The sequence below is a fragment of the Hydractinia symbiolongicarpus genome, chromosome 11 (genome assembly GCF_029227915.1).
Source record: "Hydractinia symbiolongicarpus strain clone_291-10 chromosome 11, HSymV2.1, whole genome shotgun sequence".
Taxonomy (NCBI): Eukaryota; Metazoa; Cnidaria; class Hydrozoa; order Anthoathecata; family Hydractiniidae; genus Hydractinia; species Hydractinia symbiolongicarpus.
Genome location: NC_079885.1, coordinates 19,803,538 through 19,822,886, shown reverse-complemented (window position 1 = coordinate 19,822,886; position 19,349 = coordinate 19,803,538). Strand labels below are relative to the sequence as shown.

At 41.4% G+C, this 19,349-nt stretch overlaps 16 non-coding genes across 16 annotated transcripts; all 16 read left to right on the top strand.

Annotated features, from left to right (window-relative positions):
- Positions 1-456: 456 nt before the first annotated feature.
- On the top strand, positions 457-530 carry Trnan-guu (transfer RNA asparagine (anticodon GUU)). The gene has a single exon. It is a non-coding gene; the product is annotated as a tRNA-Asn (tRNA).
- A 461-nt stretch (positions 531-991) lies between these two features.
- On the top strand, positions 992-1,065 carry Trnan-guu (transfer RNA asparagine (anticodon GUU)). The gene has a single exon. It is a non-coding gene; the product is annotated as a tRNA-Asn (tRNA).
- A 1,535-nt stretch (positions 1,066-2,600) lies between these two features.
- On the top strand, positions 2,601-2,674 carry Trnan-guu (transfer RNA asparagine (anticodon GUU)). Its single transcript has one exon. It is a non-coding gene; the product is annotated as a tRNA-Asn (tRNA).
- A 986-nt stretch (positions 2,675-3,660) lies between these two features.
- Trnan-guu (transfer RNA asparagine (anticodon GUU)) lies at positions 3,661-3,734 on the top strand. The gene has a single exon. It is a non-coding gene; the product is annotated as a tRNA-Asn (tRNA).
- Positions 3,735-4,734: 1,000 nt separating this feature from the next.
- On the top strand, positions 4,735-4,808 carry Trnan-guu (transfer RNA asparagine (anticodon GUU)). Its single transcript has one exon. It is a non-coding gene; the product is annotated as a tRNA-Asn (tRNA).
- A 463-nt stretch (positions 4,809-5,271) lies between these two features.
- Trnan-guu (transfer RNA asparagine (anticodon GUU)) lies at positions 5,272-5,345 on the top strand. Its single transcript has one exon. It is a non-coding gene; the product is annotated as a tRNA-Asn (tRNA).
- A 1,524-nt stretch (positions 5,346-6,869) lies between these two features.
- Trnan-guu (transfer RNA asparagine (anticodon GUU)) lies at positions 6,870-6,943 on the top strand. Its single transcript has one exon. It is a non-coding gene; the product is annotated as a tRNA-Asn (tRNA).
- Positions 6,944-7,943: 1,000 nt separating this feature from the next.
- Positions 7,944-8,017, top strand: Trnan-guu (transfer RNA asparagine (anticodon GUU)). Its single transcript has one exon. It is a non-coding gene; the product is annotated as a tRNA-Asn (tRNA).
- A 1,000-nt stretch (positions 8,018-9,017) lies between these two features.
- Trnan-guu (transfer RNA asparagine (anticodon GUU)) lies at positions 9,018-9,091 on the top strand. Its single transcript has one exon. It is a non-coding gene; the product is annotated as a tRNA-Asn (tRNA).
- Positions 9,092-9,506: 415 nt separating this feature from the next.
- Trnan-guu (transfer RNA asparagine (anticodon GUU)) lies at positions 9,507-9,580 on the top strand. The gene has a single exon. It is a non-coding gene; the product is annotated as a tRNA-Asn (tRNA).
- A 1,000-nt stretch (positions 9,581-10,580) lies between these two features.
- Trnan-guu (transfer RNA asparagine (anticodon GUU)) lies at positions 10,581-10,654 on the top strand. The gene has a single exon. It is a non-coding gene; the product is annotated as a tRNA-Asn (tRNA).
- Positions 10,655-12,728: 2,074 nt separating this feature from the next.
- Trnan-guu (transfer RNA asparagine (anticodon GUU)) lies at positions 12,729-12,802 on the top strand. Its single transcript has one exon. It is a non-coding gene; the product is annotated as a tRNA-Asn (tRNA).
- A 2,074-nt stretch (positions 12,803-14,876) lies between these two features.
- On the top strand, positions 14,877-14,950 carry Trnan-guu (transfer RNA asparagine (anticodon GUU)). Its single transcript has one exon. It is a non-coding gene; the product is annotated as a tRNA-Asn (tRNA).
- Positions 14,951-15,385: 435 nt separating this feature from the next.
- On the top strand, positions 15,386-15,459 carry Trnan-guu (transfer RNA asparagine (anticodon GUU)). Its single transcript has one exon. It is a non-coding gene; the product is annotated as a tRNA-Asn (tRNA).
- Positions 15,460-16,996: 1,537 nt separating this feature from the next.
- Positions 16,997-17,070, top strand: Trnan-guu (transfer RNA asparagine (anticodon GUU)). Its single transcript has one exon. It is a non-coding gene; the product is annotated as a tRNA-Asn (tRNA).
- Positions 17,071-17,505: 435 nt separating this feature from the next.
- Trnan-guu (transfer RNA asparagine (anticodon GUU)) lies at positions 17,506-17,579 on the top strand. The gene has a single exon. It is a non-coding gene; the product is annotated as a tRNA-Asn (tRNA).
- Positions 17,580-19,349: the final 1,770 nt, after the last annotated feature.

The window sequence follows — 19,349 nt, the reverse complement described above, 5'->3', positions numbered from 1 at the left end:
CAAATACTTCGATCAGATGAAACAGACAGTGCTACCACTGCTTATGATTCCTAATGTCACGATAATTGTAAAAGCAACGATAGTTTTAGTCTTGAAACTACGTTTACCTGCATAGTCAGATGTGGTGTTAAAAACATTGAAATTGAATTAGCTAACTAGTAAATAGGGATACTTCAGTATGTTTCGTGTCTCCGTGCCGCAATTGGTTAGCGCTTTCGGCTGTTAACGGAAAGGTTGGTGGTTCAAGCCCACCCGGGGAAGCGATGAACAAGTATGTCCATCAGAAAAGTCAGAGAGTGCTATCACTGCCTCTTATTCCTAATGTCACGTTAACTGTAAGAGCAACGGTAGTGTTACTGTTGTAGCCATGTTTACTGGCATCATCAGATGTGCTATTAAAAATAAATGAAAGTAAATGAGCCAACTTGTAAATAGGGAAACTTCAGTAAGTTTCATGTCTCCGTGGCGCAATTGGTTAGCGCGTTCGGCTGTTAACCGAAAGGTTGGTGGTTCAAGCCCACCCGGGGACGCAATGAACAAATACTTCGATCAGATGAAACAGATAGTGCTACCACTGCTTATGATTCCTAATGTCACGATAATTGTAAAAGCAACGGTAGTTTTAGTCTTGAAACTACGTTTACTGCATAGTCAGATGTGGTGTTAAAAACATTGAAATTGAATTAGCTAACTAGTAAATAAGGATACTTCAGTATGTTTCGTGTCTTCGTGCGCAATTGGTTAGCGCGTTCAGCTGTTAATGGAAAGGTTGGTAGTTCAAGCCCACCCGGGGAGGCGATGAACAAATATGTCCATCAGAAGAATCAGAGAGTGCTATCACTGCCTCTTATTCCTAAGGTCACGTTAACTGTAAGAGCAACGGTAGTGTTACTCTTGTAGCCATGTTTACTGGCATCATCAGATGTGCTATTAAAAATAAATGAAACTAAATGAGCCAACTTGTAAATAGGGAAACTTCAGTAAGTTTCATGTCTCCGTGGTGCAATTGGTTAGCGCGTTCGGCTGTTAACCGAAAGGTTGGTGGTTCAAGCCCACCCGGGGACGCAATGAACAAACACTTCCATCAGATGAAACAGATACCGCTACCACTGCTTATCATTCCTAATGTCACGATAATTGTAAAAGCAACGGTAGTTTTAGTCTTGAAACTACGTTTACCTGCATAGTCAGATGTGGTGTTAAAAACATTGAAATTGAATTAGCTAACTAGTAAATAGGGATACTTCAGTATGTTTCGTGTCTTAGTGCCGCAATTGGTTAGCGCGTTCGGCTGTTAATGGAAAGGTTGGTGGTTCACGCCCACCCGGGGACGCAATGAACAAATACTTCCATCAGATGAAACAGATAGCGCTACCACTGCTTATGATTCCTAATGTCACGATAATTGTAAAAGCAACGGTAGTTTTAGTCTTGAAACTACGTTTACCTGCATAGTCAGATGTGGTGTTAAAAACATTGAAATTGAATTAGCTAACTAATAAATAGGGATACTTCAGTATGTTTCGTGTCTCCGTGCCGCAATTGGTTAGCGCGTTCGGCTGTTAACGGAAAGGTTGGTGGTTTAAACCCACCCGGGGAAGCGATGAACAAATATGTCCATTAGAAGAATCAGAGAGTGCTATCACTGCCTCTTATTCCTAAAGTCACGTTAACTGTAAGAGCAACGGTAGTGTTACACTGGTAGCCATGTCTACTGGCATCATCATTTGTGCTATTAAAAATAAATGAAAGTAAATGAGCCAACTTGTAAATAGGGAAACTTCAGTAAATTCATGTCTCCGTGGGGCAATTGGTTAGCGCGTTCGGCTGTTAACCGAAAGGTTGGTGGTTCAAGCCCACCCGGGGACGCAATGAACAAATTCTATGATGAGATAAAACAGATAGTGCTATCACTGCCTCTTTTTCCTAATGTCACGTTAACTGTAAAAGCAACGGTAGTGTTACTCTTGTAGCCATGTTTACTGGCATCATCAGATGTTCTATTAAAAATAAATGAAAGTAAATGAGCCAACTTGTAAATAGGGCAACTTCAGTAAGTTTCATGTCTCCGTGGCGCAATTGGTTAGCGCGTTCGGCCGTTAACCGAAAGGTTGGTGGTCAAGCCCACCCGGGGACGCAATGAACAAATACTTCCATCAGATGAAACAGATAGCGCTACCACTGCTTATGATTCCCAATGTCACGATAATTGTAAAAGCAACGGTAGTTTTAGTCTTGAAACTACGTTTACCTGCATAGTCAGATGTGGTGTTAAAAACATTGAAATTGAATTAGCTAACTAATAAATAGGGATACTTCAGTATGTTTCGTGTCTCCGTGCCGCAATTGGTTAGCGCGTTCGCCTGTGTACTGAAAGGTTGGTGGTTCACGCCCACCCGGGGAAGCGATGAGCAAATATGTCCATCAGAAGAATCAGAGAGTGCTATCACTGCCTCTTATTCCTAATGTCACGTTAACTGTAAAAGCAACGGTAGTGTTACTCTTGTAGACATGTTTACTGGCATCATCAGATGTTCTATTAAAAATAAATGAAAGTAAATGAGCCAACTTGTAAATAGGTAAACTTCAGTAAGTTTCATGTCTCCGTGGCGCAATTGGTTAGCGCGTTCGGCTGTTAACTGAAAGGTTGGTGGTTCAAGCCCACCCGGGGACGCAATGAACAAATACTTCCATCAGATGAAACAGATAGCGCTACCACTGCTTATGATTCCTAATGTCACGGTAATTGTAAAAGCAACGGTAGTTTTAGTCTTGAAACTACGTTTACCTGCATAGTCAGATATGGTGTTAAAAACATTGAAATTGAATTAGCTAACTAGTAAATAGGGATACTTCAGTATGTTTCGTGCCTTCGTGTCTCAATTTGTTGGCGCGTTCGGCTGTTAGCGGAAAGGTTGGTGGTTCAAGCCCACCCGGGGAAGCGATGAACAAGTATGTCCATCAGAAAAATCAGAGAGTGCTATCACTGCGTCACGTTAACTGTAAGAGCAACGGTAGTGTTACTGTTGTAGCCATGTTTACTGGCATCATCAGATGTGCTATTAGAAATAAATGAAAGTAAATGTGTCAACTTGTAAATAGGGAAACTTCAGTAAGTTTCATGTCTCCGTGGCGCAATTGGTTAGCGCTTTCGGCTGTTAACGGAAAGGTTGGTGGTTCAAGCCCACCCGGGGACGCAATGAACAAATACTTCGATCAGATGAAACAGTTAGTGCTACAACTGCTTATGATTCCTAATGTCACGATAATTGTAAAAGCAACGGTAGTTTTAGTCTTGAAACTACGTTTACCTGCATAGTCAGATGTGGAGTTAAAGACATTGAAATTGAATTAGCTAACTAGTAAATAGGGATACTTCAGTATGTTTCGTGTCTTAGTGCCGCAATTGGTTAGCGCGTTCGGCTGTTAACGGAAAGGTTGGTGGTTCAAGCCCACCCGGGGAAGCGATGAGCAAATATGTCCATTAGAAGAATCAGAGAGTGCTATCACTGCCTCCTATTCCTAATGTCACGTTATTTGTAAGAGCAACGGTAGTGTTACTCTTGTAGTCATGTTTACTGGCATCATCAGATGTGCTATTAAAAATAAATGAAAGTAAATAAGCCAACTTTTAAATAGGGAAACTTCAGTAAGTTTTATGTCTCCGTGGCGCAATTGGTTAGCGCGTTCGGCTGTTAACCGAAAGGTTGGTGGTTCAAGCCCACCCGGGGACGCAATGAACAAATACTTCGATCAGATCAAACAGATAGTGCTACCACTGCTTATGATTCCTAATGTCACGATAATTGTAAAAGCAACGGTAGTTTTAGTCTTGAAACTACGTTTACCTGCATAGTCAGATGTGGTGTTAAAAACATTGAAATTGAATTAGCTAACTAGTAAATAGGGATATTTCAGTATGTTTCGTGTCTCCGTGCCGCAATTGGTAAGCGCGTTCGGCTGTTAACGGAAAGGTTGGTGGTTCAAACCCACCCGGGGAAGCGATGAACAAGTATGTCCATCAGAAAAATCAGAGAGTGCTATCACTGCCTCTTATTCCTAATGTCACGTTAACTGTAAGAGAAACGGTAGTGTTACTGTTGTAGCCATGTTTACTGGCATCATCAGATGTGCTATTAGAAATAAATGAAAGTAAATGAGTCAACTTGTAAATAGGGAAATTTTAGTAAGTTTCATGTCTCCGTGGCGCAATTGGTTAGCGCGTTCGGCTGTTAATGGAAAGGTTGGTGGTTCAAGCCCACCCGGGGACGCAATGAATAAATACTTCGATCAGACGAAACAGATAGTGCTACCACTGCTTCTGATTCCTAATGTCACGATAATTGTAAAAGCAACGGTAGTTTTAGTCTTGAAACTATGTTTACCTGCATAGTCAGATGTGCTGTTAAGAAAACTGAAATTGAATTAGCCTACTAGTGAATAGGGATACTTCAGAAAGTTTCGCGTCTCCGTAGCGCAATTTGTTGGCGCGTTCGGCTGTTAACGGAAAGTTTGGTGGTTCAAGCCCACCCGGGGAAGCGATGAACAAGTATGTCCATCAGAAAAATCAGAGAGTGCTATCACTGCCTCTTATTCCTAATGTCACGTTAACTGTAAGAGAAACGGTAGTGTTACTGTTGTAGCCATGTTTACTGGCATCATCAGATGTGCTATTAGAAATAAATGAAAGTAAATGAGTCAACTTGTAAATAGGGAAACATCAGTAAGTTTCATGTCTCCGTGGCGCAATTGGTTAGCGCGTTCGGCTGTTAACCGAAAGGTTGGTGGTTCAAGCCCACCCGGGGACAAAATGAACAAATTCTTTGATCAGATGAAACAGATAGTGCTACCACTGCTTATGATTCCTAATGTCACGATAATTGTAAAAGCAACGGTAGTTTTAGTCTTGAAACTACGTTTACCTGCATAGTCAGATGTGGTGTTAAAAACATTGAAATTGAATTAGCTAACTAATAAATAGGGATACTTCAGTATGTTTCGTGTCTCCGTGCCGCAATTGGTTAGCGCGTTCGCCTGTGTACTGAAAGGTTGGTGGTTCACGCCCACCCGGGGAAGCGATGAGCAAATATGTCCATCAGAAGAATCAGAGAGTGCTATCACTGCCTCTTATTCCTAATGTCACGTTAACTGTAAAAGCAACGGTAGTGTTACTCTTGTAGACATGTTTACTGGCATCATCAGATGTTCTATTAAAAATAAATGAAAGTAAATGAGCCAACTTGTAAATAGGTAAACTTCAGTAAGTTTCATGTCTCCGTGGCGCAATTGGTTAGCGCGTTCGGCTGTTAACCGAAAGGTTGGTGGTTCAAGCCCACCCGGGGACGCAATGAACAAATACTTCCATCAGATGAAACAGATAGCGCTACCACTGCTTATGATTCCTAATGTCACGGTATTTGTAAAAGCAACGGTAGTTTTAGTCTTGAAACTACGTTTACCTGCATAGTCAGATATGGTGTTAAAAACATTGAAATTGAATTAGCTAACTAGTAAATAGGGATACTTCAGTATGTTTCGTGCCTTCGTGTCTCAATTTGTTGGCGCGTTCGGCTGTTAGCGGAAAGGTTGGTGGTTCAAGCCCACCTGGGGAAGCGATGAACAAGTATGTCCATCAGAAAAATCAGAGAGTGCTATCACTGCGTCACGTTAACTGTAAGAGCAACGGTAGTGTTACTGTTGTAGCCATGTTTACTGGCATCATCAGATGTGCTATTAGAAATAAATGAAAGTAAATGTGTCAACTTGTAAATAGGGAAACTTCAGTAAGTTTCATGTCTCCGTGGCGCAATTGGTTAGCGCTTTCGGCTGTTAACGGAAAGGTTGGTGGTTCAAGCCCACCCGGGGACGCAATGAACAAATACTTCGATCAGATGAAACAGTTAGTGCTACAACTGCTTATGATTCCTAATGTCACGATAATTGTAAAAGCAACGGTAGTTTTAGTCTTGAAACTACGTTTACCTGCATAGTCAGATGTGGAGTTAAAGACATTGAAATTGAATTAGCTAACTAGTAAATAGGGATACTTCAGTATGTTTCGTGTCTTAGTGCCGCAATTGGTTAGCGCGTTCGGCTGTTAACGGAAAGGTTGGTGGTTCAAGCCCACCCGGGGAGGCGATGAACAAATATGTCCATCAGAAGAACCAGAGAGTGCTATCACTGCCTCTTATTCCTAATGTCACGTTAACTGTAAGAGCAACGGTAGTGTTACTCTTGTAGCCATGTTTACTGGCATCATCAGATGTGCTATTAAAAATAAATGAAAGTAAATGAGCCAACTTGTAAATAGGGAAACTTCAGTAAGTTTCATGTCTCCGTGGCGCAATTTATTTAGCGCGTTCGGCTGTTAACCGAAAGGTTGGTGGTTCAAGCCCACCCGGGGACGCAATGAACAAATACTTTGATCAGATGAAACAGATAGCGCTACAACTGCTTATGATTCCTAATGTCACGATAATTGCAAAAACAACGGTAGTTTTAGTCTTGTAACTACGTTTACCTGCATAGTCAGATGTGGTGTTAAAAACATTGAAATTGAATTAGCTAACTAGTAAATAGGGATATTTCAGTATGTTTCGCGTCTCTGCGCCGCAATTGGTAAGCGCGTTCGGCTGTTAACGGAAAGGTTGGTGGTTCAAGCCCAAACGGGGAAGCGATGAGCAAATATGTCCATCAGAAGAATCAGAGAGTGCTATCACTGCCTCCTATTCCTAATGTCACGTTATTTGTAAGAGCAACGGTAGTGTTACTCTTGTAGTCATGTTTACTGGCATCATCAGATGTGCTATTAAAAATAAATGAAAGTAAATAAGCCAACTTTTAAATAGGGAAACTTCAGTAAGTTTTATGTCTCCGTGGCGCAATTGGTTAGCGCGTTCGGCTGTTAACCGAAAGGTTGGTGGTTCAAGCCCACCCGGGGACGCAATGAACAAATACTTCGATCAGATCAAACAGATAGTGCTACCACTGCTTATGATTCCTAATGTCACGATAATTGTAAAAGCAACGGTAGTTTTAGTCTTGAAACTACGTTTACCTGCATAGTCAGATGTGGTGTTAAAAACATTGAAATTGAATTAGCTAACTAGTAAATAGGGATATTTCAGTATGTTTCGTGTCTCCGTGCCGCAATTGGTAAGCGCGTTCGGCTGTTAACGGAAAGGTTGGTGGTTCAAACCTACCCGAGGAAGCGATGAACAAGTATGTCAATCAGAAAAATCAGAGAGTGCTATCACTGCCTCTTATTCCTAATGTCACGTTAACTGTAAGAGAAACGGTAGTGTTACTGTTGTAGCCATGTTTACTGGCATCATCAGATGTGCTATTAGAAATAAATGAAAGTAAATGAGTCAACATGTAAATAGGGAAACTTCAGTAAGTTTCATGTCTCCGTGGCGCAATTGGTTAGCGCGTTCGGCCGTTAACTGAAAGGTTGGTGGTTCAAGCCCACCCGGGGACGCAATGAACAAATTCTACGATCAGATGAAACAGATAGTGCTACCACTGCTTATGATTCCTAATGTCACGATAATTGTAAAAGCAACGGTAGTTTTAGTCTTGAAACTACGTTTACCTGCATAGTCAGATCTGGTGTTAAAAACATTGAAATTGAATTAGCTAACTAGTAAATAGGGATACTTCAGTATGTTTCGTGTCTTAGTGCCGCAATTGGTTAGCGCGTTCGGCTGTTAACGGAAAGATTGGTGGTTCAAGCCCACCCGGGGAAGCGATGAACAAGAATGTCCATCAGAAAAATCAGAGAGTGCTATCACTGCCTCTTATTCCTAATGTCACGTTAACTGTAAGAGCAACGGTAGTGTTACTGTTGTAACCATGTTTGCTGGCATCATCAGATGTGCTATTAAAAATAAACAAAAGTAAATGAGATAACTTGTAAATAGGGAAACTTCAGAAAGTTTCATGTCTCCGTGGCGCAATTGGTTAGCGCGTTCGGCTGTTAACCGAAAGGTTGGTGGTTCAAGCCCACCCGGGGACTCAATAAACAAATTCTTTGATCAGATGAAACAGATAGTGCTACCACTGCTTATGGTTCCCAATGTCACGATAATTGTAAAAGCAACGGTAGTTTTAGTCTTGAAACTACGTTTACCTGCATAGTCAGATATGGTGTTAAAAACATTGAAATTGAATTAGCTAACCAGTAAATAGGGATAGTTCAGTATGTTTCGTGCCTTCGTGTCTCAATTTGTTGGCGCGCTCGGCTGTTAACGGAAAGGTTGGTGGTTCACGCCCACCCGGGGAAGCGATGAACAAGTATGTCCATCAGAAAAATCAGAGAGTGCTATCACTGCCTCTTATTCCTAATGTCACGTTAACTGTAAGAGCAACGGTAGTGTTACTGTTGTAGCCATGTTTACTAGCATCATCAGATGTGCTATTAGAAATAAATGAAAGTAAATGTGTCAACTTGTAAATAGGGAAACTTCAGTAAGTTTCATGTCTCCGTGGCGCAATTGGTTAGCGCGTTCGGCTGTTAACGGAAAGGTTGGTGGTTGAAGCCCACCCGGGGACGCAATGAACAAATTCTACGATCAGATGAAACAGATAGTGCTACCACTGCTTATGATTCCTAATGTCACGATAATTGTAAAAGCAACGGTAGTTTTAGTCTTGAAACTACGTTTACCTGCATAGTCAGATCTGGTGTTAAAAACATTGAAATTGAATTAGCTAACTAGTAAATAGGGATACTTCAGTATGTTTCGTGTCTTAGTGCCGCAATTGGTTAGCGCGTTCGGCTGTTAACGGAAAGATTGGTGGTTCAAGCCCACCCGGGGAAGCGATGAACAAGTATGTCCATCAGAAAAATCAGAGTGTGCTATCACTGCCTCTTATTCCTAATGTCACGTTAACTGTAAGAGCAACGGTAGTGTTACTGTTGTAACCATGTTTGCTGGCATCATCAGATGTGCTATTAAAAATAAACAAAAGTAAATGAGATAACTTGTAAATAGGGAAACTTCAGTAAGTTTCATGTCTCCGTGGCGCAATTGGTTAGCGCGTTCGGCTGTTAACCGAAAGGTTGGTGGTTCAAGCCCACCCGGGGACGCAATGAACAAATACTTCGATCAGATCAAACAGATAGTGCTACCACTGCTTATGATTCCTAATGTCACGATAATTGTAAAAGCAACGGTAGTTTTAGTCTTGAAACTACGTTTACCTGCATAGTCAGATCTGGTGTTAAAAACATTGAAATTGAATTAGCTAACTAGTAAATAGGGATACTTCAGTATGTTTCGTGTCTTAGTGCCGCAATTGGTTAGCGCGTTCGGCTGTTAACGGAAAGATTGGTGGTTCAAGCCCACCCGGGGAAGCGATGAACAAGTATGTCACGTTAACTGTAAGAGCAACGGTAGTGTTACTGTTGTAACCATGTTTGCTGGCATCATCAGATGTGCTATTAAAAATAAATAAAAGTAAATGAGATAACTTGTAAATAGGGAAACTTCAGTAAGTTTCATGTCTCCGTGGCGCAATTGGTTAGCGCGTTCGGCTGTTAACCGAAAGGTTGGTGGTTCAAGCCCACCCGGGGACGCAATGAACAAATACTTCGATCAGATCAAACAGATAGTGCTACCACTGCTTATGATTCCTAATGTCACGATAATTGTAAAAGCAACGGTAGTTTTAGTCTTGAAACTACGTTTACCTGCATAGTCAGATGTGGTGTTAAAAACATTGAAATTGAATTAGCTAACTAGTAAATAGGGATATTTCAGTATGTTTCGTGTCTCCGTGCCGCAATTGGTAAGCGCGTTCGGCTGTTAACGGAAAGGTTGGTGGTTCAAACCCACCCGGGGAAGCGATGAACAAGTATGTCCATCAGAAAAATCAGAGAGTGCTATCACTGCCTCTTATTCCTAATGTCACGTTAACTGTAAGAGAAAAGGTAGTGTTACTGTTGTAGCCATGTTTACTGGCATCATCAGATGTGCTATTAGAAATAAATGAAAGTAAATGAGTCAACTTGTAAATAAGGAAACTTCAGTAAGTTTCATGTCTCCGTGGCGCAATTGGTTAGCGCGTTCGGCCGTTAGCTGAAAGGTTGGTGGTTCAAGCCCACCCGGGGACGCAATGAACAAATTCTTTGATCAGATGAAACAGATAGTGCTACCACTGCTTATGGTTCCCAATGTCACGATAATTGTAAAAGCAACGGTAGATTTAGTCTTGAAACTACGTTTACCTGCATAGTCAGATATGGTGTTAAAAACATTGAAATTGAATTGGCTAACTAGTAAATAGGAATAGTTCAGTATGTTTCGTGGCTTTGTGTCTCAATTTGTTGACGCGCTCGGCTGTTAACGGAAAGGTTGGTGGTTCACGCCCACCCGGGGAAGCGATGAACAAGTATGTCCATCAGAAAAATCAGAGAGTGCTATCACTGCCTCTTATTCCTAATGTCACGTTAACTGTAAGAGCAACGGTAGTGTTACTGTTGTAACCATGTTTGCTGGCATCATCAGATGTGCTATTAAAAATAAATAAAAGTAAATGAGATAACTTGTAAATAGGGAAACTTCAGTAAGTTTCATGTCTCCGTGGCGCAATTGGTTAGCGCGTTCGGCTGTTAACCGAAAGGTTGGTGGTTCAAGCCCACCCGGGGACGCAATGAACAAATACTTCGATCAGATCAAACAGATAGTGCTACCACTGCTTATGATTCCTAATGTCACGATAATTGTAAAAGCAACGGTAGTTTTAGTCTTGAAACTACGTTTACCTGCATAGTCAGATGTGGTGTTAAAAACATTGAAATTGAATTAGCTAACTAGTAAATAGGGATATTTCAGTATGTTTCGTGTCTGCGTGCCGCAATTGGTAAGCGCGTTCGGCTGTTAACGGAAAGGTTGGTGGTTCAAACCCACCCGGGGAAGCGATGAACAAGTATGTCCATCAGAAAAATCAGAGAGTGCTATCACTGCCTCTTATTCCTAATGTCACGTTAACTGTAAGAGAAACGGTAGTGTTACTGTTGTAGCCATGTTTACTGGCATCATCAGATGTGCTATTAGAAATAAATGAAAGTAAATGAGTCAACTTGTAAATAGGGAAACTTCAGTAAGTTTCATGTCTCCGTGGCGCAATTGGTTAGCGCGTTCGGCCGTTAACTGAAAGGTTGGTGGTTCAAGCCCACCCGGGGACGCAATGAACAAATTCTTTGATCAGATGAAACAGATAGTGCTACCACTGCTTATGGTTCCCAATGTCACGATAATTGTAAAAGCAACGGTAGATTTAGTCTTGAAACTACGTTTACCTGCATAGTCAGATATGGTGTTAAAAACATTGAAATTGAATTAGCTAACTAGTAAATAGGGATAGTTCAGTATGTTTCGTGCCTTCGTGTCTCAATTTGTTGGCGCGCTCGGCTGTTAACGGAAAGGTTGGTGGTTCACGCCCACCCGGGGAAGCGATGAACAAGTATGTCCATCAGAAAAATCAGAGAGTGCTATCACTGCCTCTTATTCCTAATGTCACGTTAACTGTAAGAGCAACGGTAGTGTTACTGTTGTAGCCATGTTTACTAGCATCATCAGATGTGCTATTAGAAATAAATGAAAGTAAATGTGTCAACTTGTAAATAGGGAAACTTCAGTAAGTTTCATGTCTCCGTGGCGCAATTGGTTAGCGCGTTCGGCTGTTAACGGAAAGGTTGGTGGTTGAAGCCCACCCGGGGACGCAATGAACAAATTCTACGATCAGATGAAACAGATAGTGCTACCACTGCTTATGATTCCTAATGTCACGATAATTGTAAAAGCAACGGTAGTTTTAGTCTTGAAACTACGTTTACCTGCATAGTCAGATATGGTGTTAAAAACATTGAAATTGAATTAGCTAACTAGTAAATAGGGATAGTTCAGTATGTTTCGTGCCTTCGTGTCTCAATTTGTTGGCGCGCTCGGCTGTTAACGGAAAGGTTGGTGGTTCACGCCCACCCGGGGAAGCGATGAACAAGTATGTCCATCAGAAAAATCAGAGAGTGCTATCACTGCCTCTTATTCTTAATGTCACGTTAACTGTAAGAGCAACGGTAGTGTTACTGTTGTAGCCATGTTTACTAGCATCATCAGATGTGCTATTAGAAATAAATGAAAGTAAATGTGTCAACTTGTAAATAGGGAAACTTCAGTAAGTTTCATGTCTCCGTGACGCAATTGGTTAGCGCGTTCGGCTGTTAACGGAAAGGTTGGTGGTTCAAGCCCACCCGGGGACGCAATGAACAAATTCTTTGATCAGATGAAACAGATAGTGCTACCACTGCTTATGGTTCCCAATGTCACGATAATTGTAAAAGCAACGGTAGATTTAGTCTTGAAACTACGTTTACCTGCATAGTCAGATATGGTGTTAAAAACATTGAAATTGAATTGGCTAACTAGTAAATAGGAATAGTTCAGTATGTTTCGTGGCTTTGTGTCTCAATTTGTTGACGCGCTCGGCTGTTAACGGAAAGGTTGGTGGTTCACGCCCACCCGGGGAAGCGATGAACAAGTATGTCCATCAGAAAAATCAGAGAGTGCTATCACTGCCTCTTATTCCTAATGTCACGTTAACTGTAAGAGCAACGGTAGTGTTACTGTTGTAACCATGTTTGCTGGCATCATCAGATGTGCTATTAAAAATAAATAAAAGTAAATGAGATAACTTGTAAATAGGGAAACTTCAGTAAGTTTCATGTCTCCGTGGCGCAATTGGTTAGCGCGTTCGGCTGTTAACCGAAAGGTTGGTGGTTCAAGCCCACCCGGGGACGCAATGAACAAATACTTCGATCAGATCAAACAGATAGTGCTACCACTGCTTATGATTCCTAATGTCACGATAATTGTAAAAGCAACGGTAGTTTTAGTCTTGAAACTACGTTTACCTGCATAGTCAGATGTGGTGTTAAAAACATTGAAATTGAATTAGCTAACTAGTAAATAGGGATATTTCAGTATGTTTCGTGTCTGCGTGCCGCAATTGGTAAGCGCGTTCGGCTGTTAACGGAAAGGTTGGTGGTTCAAACCCACCCGGGGAAGCGATGAACAAGTATGTCCATCAGAAAAATCAGAGAGTGCTATCACTGCCTCTTATTCCTAATGTCACGTTAACTGTAAGAGAAACGGTAGTGTTACTGTTGTAGCCATGTTTACTGGCATCATCAGATGTGCTATTAGAAATAAATGAAAGTAAATGAGTCAACTTGTAAATAGGGAAACTTCAGTAAGTTTCATGTCTCCGTGGCGCAATTGGTTAGCGCGTTCGGCCGTTAACTGAAAGGTTGGTGGTTCAAGCCCACCCGGGGACGCAATGAACAAATTCTTTGATCAGATGAAACAGATAGTGCTACCACTGCTTATGGTTCCCAATGTCACGATAATTGTAAAAGCAACGGTAGATTTAGTCTTGAAACTACGTTTACCTGCATAGTCAGATATGGTGTTAAAAACATTGAAATTGAATTAGCTAACTAGTAAATAGGGATAGTTCAGTATGTTTCGTGCCTTCGTGTCTCAATTTGTTGGCGCGCTCGGCTGTTAACGGAAAGGTTGGTGGTTCACGCCCACCCGGGGAAGCGATGAACAAGTATGTCCATCAGAAAAATCAGAGAGTGCTATCACTGCCTCTTATTCCTAATGTCACGTTAACTGTAAGAGCAACGGTAGTGTTACTGTTGTAGCCATGTTTACTAGCATCATCAGATGTGCTATTAGAAATAAATGAAAGTAAATGTGTCAACTTGTAAATAGGGAAACTTCAGTAAGTTTCATGTCTCCGTGGCGCAATTGGTTAGCGCGTTCGGCTGTTAACGGAAAGGTTGGTGGTTGAAGCCCACCCGGGGACGCAATGAACAAATTCTACGATCAGATGAAACAGATAGTGCTACCACTGCTTATGATTCCTAATGTCACGATAATTGTAAAAGCAACGGTAGTTTTAGTCTTGAAACTACGTTTACCTGCATAGTCAGATATGGTGTTAAAAACATTGAAATTGAATTAGCTAACTAGTAAATAGGGATAGTTCAGTATGTTTCGTGCCTTCGTGTCTCAATTTGTTGGCGCGCTCGGCTGTTAACGGAAAGGTTGGTGGTTCACGCCCACCCGGGGAAGCGATGAACAAGTATGTCCATCAGAAAAATCAGAGAGTGCTATCACTGCCTCTTATTCCTAATGTCACGTTAACTGTAAGAGCAACGGTAGTGTTACTGTTGTAGCCATGTTTACTAGCATCATCAGATGTGCTATTAGAAATAAATGAAAGTAAATGTGTCAACTTGTAAATAGGGAAACTTCAGTAAGTTTCATGTCTCCGTGACGCAATTGGTTAGCGCGTTCGGCTGTTAACGGAAAGGTTGGTGGTTGAAGCCCACCCGGGGACGCAATGAACAAATTCTACGATCAGATGAAACAGATAGTGCTACCACTGCTTATGATTCCTAATGTCACGATAATTGTATAAGCAACGGTAGTTTTAGTCTTGAAACTACGTTTACCTGCATAGTCAGATCTGGTGTTAAAAACATTGAAATTGAATTAGCTAACTAGTAAATAGGGATACTTCAGTATGTTTCGTGTCTTAGTGCCGCAATTGGTTAGCGCGTTCGGCTGTTAACGGAAAGATTGGTGGTTCAAGCCCACCCGGGGAAGCGATGAACAAGTATGTCCATCAGAAAAATCAGAGAGTGCTATCACTGCCTCTTATTCCTAATGTCACGTTAACTGTAAGAGCAACGGTAGTGTTACTGTTGTAACCATGTTTGCTGGCATCATCAGATGTGCTATTAAAAATAAACAAAAGTAAATGAGATAACTTGTAAAAAGGGAAACTTCAGTAAGTTTCATGTCTCCGTGGCGCAATTGGTTAGCGCGTTCGGCTGTTAACCGAAAGGTTGGTGGTTCAAGCCCACCCGGGGACGCAATGAACAAATACTTCGATCAGATCAAACAGATAGTGCTACCACTGCTTATGATTCCTAATGTCACGATAATTGTAAAAGCAACGGTAGTTTTAGTCTTGAAACTACGTTTACCTGCATAGTCAGATCTGGTGTTAAAAACATTGAAATTGAATTAGCTAACTAGTAAATAGGGATACTTCAGTATGTTTCGTGTCTTAGTGCCGCAATTGGTTAGCGCGTTCGGCTGTTAACGGAAAGATTGGTGGTTCAAGCCCACCCTGGGGAAGCGATGAACAAGTATGTCCATCAGAAAAATCAGAGAGTGCTATCATTGCCTCTTATTCCTAATGTCACGTTAACTGTAAGAGCAACGGTAGTGTTACTGTTGTAACCATGTTTGCTGGCATCATCAGATGTGCTATTAAAAATAAACAAAAGTAAATGAGATAACTTGTCTCCGTGGCGCAATTGGTTAGCGCGTTCGGCTGTTAACCGAAAGGTTGGTGGTTCAAGCCCACCCGGGGACGCAATGAACAAATACTTCGATCAGATCAAACAGATAGTGCTACCACTGCTTATGATTCCTAATGTCACGATAATTGTAAAAGCAACGGTAGTTTTAGTCTTGAAACTACGTTTACCTGCATAGTCAGATGTGGTGTTAAAAACATTGAAATTGAATTAGCTAACTAGTAAATAGGGATATTTCAGTATGTTTCGTGTCTCCGTGCCGCAATTGGTAAGCGCGTTCGGCTGTTAACGGAAAGGTTGGTGGTTCAAACCCACCCGGGGAAGCGATGAACAAGTATGTCCATCAGAAAAATCAGAGAGTGCTATCACTGCCTCTTATTCCTAATGTCACGTTAACTGCAAGAGAAACGGTAGTGTTACTGTTGTAGCCATGTTTACTGGCATCATCAGATGTGCTATTAGAAATAAATGAAAGTAAATGAGTCAACTTGTAAATAGGGAAACTTCAGTAAGTTTCATGTCTCCGTGGCGCAATTGGTTAGCGCGTTCGGCCGTTAACTGAAAGGTTGGTGGTTCAAGCCCACCCGGGGACGCAATGAACAAATTCTTTGATCAGATGAAACAGATAGTGCTACCACTGCTTATGGTTCCCAATGTCACGATAATTGTAAAATCAACGGTAGTTTTAGTCTTGAAACTACGTTTACCTGCATAGTCAGATATGGTGTTAAAAACATTGAAATTGAATTAGCTAACTAGTAAATAGGGATAGTTCAGTATGTTTCGTGCCTTCGTGTCTCAATTTGTTGGCGCGCTCGGCTGTTAACGGAAAGGTTGGTGGTTCACGCCCACCCGGGGAAGCGATGAACAAGTATGTCCATCAGAAAAATCAGAGAGTGCTATCACTGCCTCTTATTCCTAATGTCACGTTAACTGTAAGAGCAACAGTAGTGTTACTGTTGTAGCCATGTTTACTAGCATCATCAGATGTGCTATTAGAAATAAATGAAAGTAAATGTGTCAACTTGTAAATAGGGAAACTTCAGTAAGTTTCATGTCTCCGTGGCGCAATTGGTTAGCGCGTTCGGCTGTTAACGGAAAGGTTGGTGGTTGAAGCCCACCCGGGGACGCAGTGAACAAATTCTACGATCAGATGAAACAGATAGTGCTACCACTGCTTATGATTCCTAATGTCACGATAATTGTAAAAGCAACGGTAGTTTTAGTCTTGAAACTACGTTTACCTGCATAGTCAGATCTGGTGTTAAAAACATTGAAATTGAATTAGCTAACTAGTAAATAGGGATACTTCAGTATGTTTCGTGTCTTAGTGCCGCAATTGGTTAGCGCGTTCGGCTGTTAACGGAAAGATTGGTGGTTCAAGCCCACCCGGGGAAGCGATGAACAAGTATGTCCATCAGAAAAATCAGAGAGTGCTATCACTGCCTCTTATTCCTAATGTCACGTTAACTGTAAGAGCAACGGTAGTGTTACTGTTGTAACCATGTTTGCTGGCATCATCAGATGTGCTATTAAAAATAAACAAAAGTAAATGAGATAACTTTTAAATAGGAAAACTTCAGTAAGTTTCATGTCTCCGTGGCGCAATTGGTTAGCGCGTTCGGCTGTTAACCGAAAGGTTGGTGGTTCAAGCCCACCCGGGGACGCAATGAACAAATACTTCGATCAGATCAAACAGATAGTGCTACCACTGCTTATGATTCCTAATGTCACGATAATTGTAAAAGCAACGGTAGTTTTAGTCTTGAAACTACGTTTACCTGCATAGTCAGATCTGGTGTTAAAAACATTGAAATTGAATTAGCTAACTAGTAAATAGGGATACTTCAGTATGTTTCGTGTCTTAGTGCCGCAATTGGTTAGCGCGTTCGGCTGTTAACGGAAAGATTGGTGGTTCAAGCCCACCCTGGGGAAGCGATGAACAAGTATGTCCATCAGAAAAATCAGAGAGTGCTATCATTGCCTCTTATTCCTAATGTCACGTTAACTGTAAGAGCAACGGTAGTGTTACTGTTGTAACCATGTTTGCTGGCATCATCAGATGTGCTATTAAAAATAAACAAAAGTAAATGAGATAACTTGTCTCCGTGGCGCAATTGGTTAGCGCGTTCGGCTGTTAACCGAAAGGTTGGTGGTTCAAGCCCACCCGGGGACGCAATGAACAAATACTTCGATCAGATCAAACAGATAGTGCTACCACTGCTTATGATTCCTAATGTCACGATAATTGTAAAAGCAACGGTAGTTTTAGTCTTGAAACTACGTTTACCTGCATAGTCAGATGTGGTGTTAAAAACATTGAAATTGAATTAGCTAACTAGTAAATAGGGATATTTCAGTATGTTTCGTGTCTGCGTGCCGCAATTGGTAAGCGCGTTCGGCTGTTAACGGAAAGGTTGGTGGTTCAAACCCACCCGGGGAAGCGATGAACAAGTATGTCCATCAGAAAAATCAGAGAGTGCTATCACTGCCTCTTATTCCTAATGTCACGTTAACTGCAAGAGAAACGGTAGTGTTACTGTTGTAGCCATGTTTACTGGCATCATCAGATGTGCTATTAGAAATAAATGAAAGTAAATGAGTCAACTTGTAAATAGGGAAACTTCAGTAAGTTTCATGTCTCCGTGGCGCAATTGGTTAGCGCGTTCGGCCGTTAACTGAAAGGTTGGTGGTTCAAGCCCACCCGGGGACGCAATGAACAAATTCTTTGATCAGATGAAACAGATAGTGCTACCACTGCTTATGGTTCCCAATGTCACGATAATTGTAAAAGCAACGGTAGTTTTAGTCTTGAAACTACGTTTACCTGCATAGTCAGATATGGTGTTAAAAACATTGAAATTGAATTAGCTAACTAGTAAATAGGGATAGTTCAGTATGTTTCGTGCCTTCGTGTCTCAATTTGTTGGCGCGCTCGGCTGTTAACGGAAAGGTTGGTGGTTCACGCCCACCCGGGGAAGCGATGAACAAGTATGTCCATCAGAAAAATCAGAGAGTGCTATCACTGCCTCTTATTCCTAATGTCACGTTAACTGTAAGAGCAACAGTAGTGTTACTGTTGTAGCCATGTTTACTAGCATCATCAGATGTGCTATTAGAAATAAATGAAAGTAAATGTGTCAACTTGTAAATAGGGAAACTTCAGTAAGTTTCATGTCTCCGTGGCGCAATTGGTTAGCGCGTTCGGCTGTTAACGGAAAGGTTGGTGGTTGAAGCCCACCCGGGGACGCAGTGAACAAATTCTACGATCAGATGAAACAGATAGTGCTACCACTGCTTATGATTCCTAATGTCACGATAATTGTAAAAGCAACGGTAGTTTTAGTCTTGAAACTACGTTTACCTGCATAGTCAGATCTGGTGTTAAAAACATTGAAATTGAATTAGCTAACTAGTAAATAGGGATACTTCAGTATGTTTCGTGTCTTAGTGCCGCAATTGGTTAGCGCGTTCGGCTGTTAACGAAAAGATTGGTGGTTCAAGCCCACCCGGGGAAGCGATGAACAAGTATGTCCATCAGAAAAATCAGAGAGTGCTATCACTGCCTCTTATTCCTAATGTCACGTTAACTGTAAGAGCAACGGTAGTGTTACTGTTGTAACCATGTTTGCTGGCATCATCAGATGTGCTATTAAAAATAAACAAAAGTAAATGAGATAACTTGTAAATAGGAAAACTTCAGTAAGTTTCATGTCTCCGTGGCGCAATTCGTTAGCGCGTTCGGCTGTTAACCGAAAGGTTGGTGGTTCAAGCCCACCCGGGGACGCAATGAACAAACACTTCGATCAGATGAAACAGATAGTGCTACCACTGCGTATGATTCCTAATGTTACGATAATTGTAAAAGCAACGGTAGTTTTAGTCTTGAAACTACGTTTACGGCATAGTCAGATGTGGTGTTAAAAACATTGAAATTGAATTAGCT